The sequence below is a fragment of the Carlito syrichta genome, unplaced genomic scaffold (assembly GCF_000164805.1).
Source record: "Carlito syrichta isolate Samal-C Ts95f unplaced genomic scaffold, Tarsius_syrichta-2.0.1 Scaffold302577, whole genome shotgun sequence".
Classification (NCBI taxonomy): domain Eukaryota; kingdom Metazoa; phylum Chordata; class Mammalia; order Primates; family Tarsiidae; genus Carlito; species Carlito syrichta.
This window is the reverse complement of record NW_007246673.1, coordinates 66326-72825: the sequence shown is the minus strand read 5'-3', so window position 1 is coordinate 72825 and position 6500 is coordinate 66326. Positions and strand designations below refer to the sequence as shown.

Below are 6500 nucleotides of genomic sequence, written 5' to 3'. Positions count from 1 at the left end.
CCTATTAAGTCGGGGTTCTTGCAATTTTTAGAAATGAAATAAGCCACGTTTCTGGAATGCTAGTGGTCCAACATGCCTGAGGTTTATGGGAAAGCGTTCTCCAAGATAAACTTGTTCTGGTCTCTACCGCCCCCTTCTGGGCGTAGCAAATCCTCTGGGCGTGGCTGTCTGACGTCCCGGGATGCTGAAAGACCCGATTCCTGCTGTTGGGAACTGGGAGGGTTGATGGGGGTCCCTTAACCTGATACTTTGTTCCCTCTGTGCACCCCTCCCCTTTTTACAAGTGAGAGTGGCAGCCATCAGTGGCCAGAAAGAAAACAAGGGGTGAGAAGATGAGAAGGCGAGAGGGTGAGGGCAGAGAGGTTGTGGAGGTGGGTGAGGGGGTTCCCAGCGGTAGGACTGACTGGAAGCGGGGAGAAAATGAGAACTGCAGTGGACGCGGGGTGGGCAGCTCCCAAGTGCAGCCCAGCCAGAGTCTGATGATGAGCCCAAATAGGACTCTTCCCTAGAGTCTGGCCTCTCTCTACACCTCCCACCTACTCCCCACCGTCCCACCTCACCCCTGATGTGTCCCCAGCCTTCTACACACAGTGTTCTCTGCTCACTTTTTGGCCAGTTGAAGCGTTCTGCGAAGGGTCTAGCTCAAAAGACCACGCCCAGGGCTTTCAGGGGCACCTGTGGCACAGTCCTTTACCCTCACTCCCCACCTCTGGATCCAGCCCAGAGACTTGGCTCCTGCCTTCTACTAAGAGACCATAAACCCTTTGCTACATGTTGAAGATGGAAAAGGTTCTGTGGGCCTCCTGGAAAAGCAAAATGTGGTGAAGAGGACACAAGTGTGGGACTGGGACACTTATCCTGGCCCCAACTTGTGACAGAAACTTCAGGTCCAATCTGATGTGTGTGCATTACCTTAAGACCACTCACCTATTCACAGGGACCTGCTGGAGGAACTGTAAGTCACACCTTAGGGACTGACTGCTTTAAGGAGTGTCTAATCAAAAAGTCATGGATTGGGACTCATCCTTGCGTATGCTGGTGACAAAACTCTACTCCCAGGCCCACTTCAGAATGTTTCTGTCAAGCACTCTGGGTTCCAAAGGACCCAGTGCCTCCACATCCCATCAGACAGATCCAATAAAAGACAAAGATTCTACTTTTGGTCCCTTTGCTTGTCTCTGCACTTGATATCTTTCCAGGCTCAGTTCTTTCTAGTTGGGAGCTGCCCAAGCTTCCCTTCTGCTGCCTGCCAAGGACCCAACAACCCCTCATTTCCAGTTCACTGAGCTCCTTCCATGTCTGGGCTTTTGCATTCTTTCTCTCCCCTCATGCTTCCAAGTAGCAGGGCACCTGGTGGTGCACGTGGTTTTGCCAATTTTTAACTGAGTGCTGGTATCCTTACTCTTCCATTGTGGCATAACACTTCTCTAGCCTCATGAAATGCTGTAAAGTCCCAGGACAGGTGAGACTTGGGGGATTTGAAACAGGCGTGGGGGCACATTCCTTCCCTCAACCTGAAGGACAATCTGATCATGCCAATGGAAGTTTTTAAGTAGGAAATTCTCGTGGTGGCAGCTTGTTCCTGAAGTAGACACAAAACAGCAAGAATAGGCATTTTCTGCCTGTATATGTCTGTGTATAAGCTAAGGAGAATACGAGAAGGAGAGAGAAAGAGGGAGAGAGAAATAGAGAGAGAGGGACCAGGACAGCGAAAGAAAGAGAGGGAGCAGGGGAGGGACAGTGACAGAGAAATACATACAGAAGGATGGTAAGGGATAAGGAGAGAGATGGAGAGAGTGGGAAAGAGAGAAAAAAGAGAGCAACAGGGACAGACAGAGAGATAGAGAAGGGAGGAGATAGGGACAGAGAGACATACTGAGAGAGGCAAGAATAAAAAGAAGACACACACACACAAACACACAGAGACAAGCACACAGAGCATCAAGGAAAGCAAGACAGTGAGAGAGAGTGAGAGAGGAAGAGAGGGTGGAAGACAGGGAAAGAGGGATGGAGGGATGAAAAGAGCGCAGAGGCCGGACTCGGTGGCTCAACCTGTAATCCCAGCACTTTGGGAGGCCGAGGCAAGTGGATTGCCTGAGCCCGCGAGTTCGAGACCCGCCCGGGCAACTTGACAGGCCCTCGTCTCTACAATAAATCAAAAACTAGCCGGGTGTGGCAGTGCACACCTGTAGTTCTGGCTACTTGGAAGGCTGAGGCGGAAGGATAGCTGGAGCCCAGCAGGTTGAGGCCGTAGTGGCCGGGAGCATGCCACTGCACTCCAGTCTGGGCGACAGGGTGAGACTCCAACTCAAAAAAAAAAAGAAAAGAGAGCAGAAAGAAAATGCACAGAGTAAAAGATATCGTGAAAGAGATAAAGAGACAGATATAAGATAAGATTCAAATCCCAAGACAGTGATCAGGAGCTGGAGAACGAGAGGTCAGGGAGAGTGAGTTTCCAGGAAGGATGCCAGAATTGTCTCTGACCCATGTCTGGTCCTATACACTTGATTTCCGACCTAAGGACCGTCACCACCTGGGGCAGAATTTGGGCCCACCTCTTTGCTTCCCTGACGGAGAGGGCTCTGTGAAAGGGAGCCCAGGGGTGTCGCCAGAGCCAATTCCTGGGCTCAGAATGGCTTGACAGAGAGCAGTGTGTGAATGAAAAAGGAAGAGCAGGAGGGAAACTGTGGGTGGAGAAAAGGGCGTTTGCTGCATCACAAGGCAGAAACAAGGGCGACCCTAGAGTGTGGCATAGGCTGAGGCAATTCCCCTAGCAGGCTCTCAGGCGAGTTCCTGCCTACAGCCCAGGCTGGTCATGGGCAGGAAAGCTGTGCTGGGTGTTTCCTGTGAGAATAAGGGTGCTGCTTGGCAGGGGCAGGGGTGTAAGCTAAAAGCACAAAGCACTTCCCTGGAGCCGGAATCAAACTAGCGACCTAAGGAGGTCCACACAATTTGTCTAATCTACAGTCCTCTGCTCTACCAGCTGAACTATCAGAGGGTGCACGGTGCTGCAGCTGGTTCCTTGGGTTTTCTGGAAGTGAAAGTCAAGACTTTAGAACGTCAGAGGTCTAACATGTTTCAGGTGGGCAGGAAACAGGCTTCCAAGAGAACTTTGCCCTGGTCGCTACCACCCTCTTTCAGGGCGGAACAAGTCCCCTGGGCATGGTTGTCTGTCTTCCCCGGACGCTGAAAGGCCCGATTCTTGTGGTGGGGCCACGGGAGAGTTGGTGAGGGTCTCTAATTTGTCCCTTTCTTCCTTCTGTGCCTTTCCTGTTTTACAGGTGAGGATGGTAGTCATCAGTGTCACGAAAGGAAACCAGAGGGTGGGAGAATGAGGGGATTAGGACAAAAGAGGTTGTGGAGGTGGGTGAGTGGGTTCTGGGCAGGAGGGCTGGCTGGAGGAGGAAAGGAGGAGAACCGGAATGGGCGCTGTGTAGGCAGCTGCCAAGCACTGCCCAGCCTCACGTTCTGGTGGAGAGGTTAAATGGGCCTTCCCTAACAGTCTGGCCTCTCTACTTTTCCCCTTCCCGACTCCCCATTCCCAGGCCCTCCCACCTCCCCCCTTGATGTTTGCACAGGCTTCTACACACAGTGTCCCCTGCTCACTTTTTGCCAAATTGAGGCGAACTGGAAAGGGAAGTAGAGGAAGAGACCTCGCCCAGGGCTCCCAGAGGCACCTGTAACACAGCCCCTTACCACCAGTCTTCACTGGAGGGACCAGCCTAGGAACTTGGCTCTCAACCTTTTCCAGAGGTTGCATGCTGCCTATTGAAGAGGAAAAATGTTCAGGGGCCTCCTCTAAAAAGGCAAATGCGGGTAGTGAAGAGGACACGGACATGGGATTTGGACCCACAGATTCGGGCTCCAACTTGTTACAGAGGCATCAGATCCATTCTGGTGTGCCCACTACCCCAAGACCACTCAGTATCGTGCCCAAAGGGACCTGCTGGAGGAACTGCAAGTCACATCTTATGGACACCTCTTTCAAGGAGTGACTGTGGAATGAGTCATGGATGAAGAGGGGAAAGGTTCTGTGGGTCTCCTGGAAAGGCACAGGTGAGGTGAAGGAGACATGGGTGTGACATTTGAACCTTTTTCTGGTCCCAACTTGTTACAGAGGTTTAGACTACTACTCGCCTACCCACACAGGGATCTGGGGCAGGGACTGCAAGTCTCACCTTTGGGATCCCCCTCCCCTTTAAGGAGTATTTACAGAATGAGTCATGGGTGAGGGTTCACCCAAGCTTGTGCTGGTGGCCAAACCCCACTCATTGACCCACTGCAGTTTGTTTCTCTCAAGCACCCATTCTGAGTTCCAGTGGACCCAGTGCCTCCACATCCCATCAGAGACAGACCCAATGAAGGACAAAGATTCTGCTTTTGGTTCCCTTTGCATATCTCTGCAGTTGATGTCATTCCAGGCTGGGATCTCTCTGTGGCCCAGAGCTATGGAATGGTTCTGAGGGATGGCAAATTCCCATCTTCCCCTTTCAGTGAGCAGCAAGCAGTAGGGAAGGCTGACGCCATGGAAGGGTGTGCATAGGGGTGTATGGGTGTGGAGTGAGGTAGGGAAGAAGCAGAAGCTGCTTCTCAGTAGAGGACGACATATGCAGTCTCCAGTTTGAGATACAGAATGGAAAAGTGGTAGCTCCACATCAGGTAGGAGAGGACAGTGCTCAGCTCCCTTAGGACTTCAGAGATCCAGACTTTCATGGCCATCCTGCTTGGAGTGCTCTCTGATATTTTCCAATTGTCTGTCAAGAATCTGGAGATTTTCTCCAAGACCAGGGATTACACTAAAGAATGCTCATTTGATTCCTCTCTGGCCCAAAGCTCCAGAACCCCACTTTCTTCTTCAGGGTAGGGAGTATCGGGGAGAGGGAAGTGGTGTCAAAGTACAGGAGCTGCTTCCCAGGAGAGAAAGACATGTGCAGCTTCCAGCCTGAGGCCCAGAATAAAAAGTATGCGTCCACATCAGGTAAGAAGAACAATGCTTAGTTCTGCAGAGGGTTTCAGTGAGCCTAACTTTCATGGCCATTCTGCTTGGAATGCTCTGTGATATTTTCCAACTGTCTATCAAGTGTCTGGAGATTTCTTTTGAGATCTGGGATGACACCAAGGGACGCTCATTGGATTTCTCTGGTCAGAGTTCCGGGAAGCCACTTTCTTCTTCCAGAGGTAATGCCCCAGTTACCTGCTGAAAGCCTAGCTCATTTATGGAACAGAGACAGAAAAAAAAGATCAAGAGAGAGAGAAAGGGACAGAGAGATACACACAGAGAGGAACACAGACAAATAGTGAGAGAAAGAGATACAAATTAAAGGGGGAGGAACAGGGTCAGAAAGACACACACAGAGGGAAGTATGCCGGCAGAATGAGAAAGAGAGACAGGAAAAGGAGACAAATAAAAATACACACAGAGAGGAAATGAAATTTCTAGAAATGTCTAGAAATGAAAGAGCTAGAGAGATGAAATGAGATTCGGTTGCCAAGGCTGTCATGCAGAGCTGGAGAAAGAGGGAACGGGAAGGCTGGGTTTCTTGACAAAGGATGTCAAGATTGTCCCTGACCCACACCTGGTCCTATTCACTGTCATTCTCTGGGAAGCTTCACAACCTGGGGCATGAATGGGGTCCCACCTATTTGCCCAACTGATAGAGGGGGCTCTGTGAAAGGTACGGCAGGGATGTCGCTAGTGGCTGGGTTCTGCACGGCTAGGCAAGAAGAGAGCAGTGTGAATCTAAGTGGAAGAGCACGCAGGATTCTATGGGTGGAGAAAAGGGGGTTGGCTGGGCCACAAGGCAGAAGCAAGAGGAAACCAAGAGTGTGTGGCTTGTGCTGTGGTCTGTGGCAAGAATGAGCCGGCTCCTGTACCAGCACAGGTTGTACGCAAGTAAGTGGTCCTGGCTGTGCTGGGTCTATGAGAATAGGAGAATAGGAGAGCCTTTACCCAGGAGAACGTGGGACCAGGAAGCAGGGGGGTGTGCGCAAAAGCGAGAGCACTTCCTTCGAGCCGGAATCGAACCAGCGACCTAAGGATAGCCACACACGTCTGTCCAGACTACAGTCCTCCGCTCTACCAGCTGAGCTATCGAAGGGTGCACGTCGTAGCAGCTGGGTTCTTGGATTTTCTGGAAAGGAAGAAGCCGAGTTTCTGGAACGTCAGAGGTCTGCTGTAGCTCCGGTGGGTGGGAAACACGCCTCTCAAGGGAACCTTGCCCTGGTCGCCACCGCCCCCTTTTGGGGCGGAGCAAATCCTCTGGATTTGGTTGACCCGGCATCCGGGAAGCTGAAAGGCAGGATTCCTGCGGAAAGGGAACGGGAGGATTGATGGAGGTCTCTGACTTTCTGTGTTTTCCCTGTGCACCCCTTTTGTACAGGCGAGGATGGCAGCCATCAGTGACCAGACAGAAATCGAAAGGGTGAGATGGTGAGGGCGAGAGCGCAGAGAGGTTGTGGAGGTGGCTGAGTGCCTTCCGGGTTGGAGGGCTGGTGGAGGA

At 51.7% G+C, this 6500-nt stretch overlaps 1 non-coding gene across 1 annotated transcript; it reads right to left on the bottom strand.

Moving 5' to 3' along the window:
• Positions 1-6004: 6004 nt before the first annotated feature.
• Positions 6005-6098, bottom strand: TRNAY-GUA. Its single transcript has 2 exons — positions 6062-6098; positions 6005-6040 (listed from the first exon to the last, which is right to left on the bottom strand). It is a non-coding gene; the product is annotated as a tRNA-Tyr (tRNA).
• Positions 6099-6500: the final 402 nt, after the last annotated feature.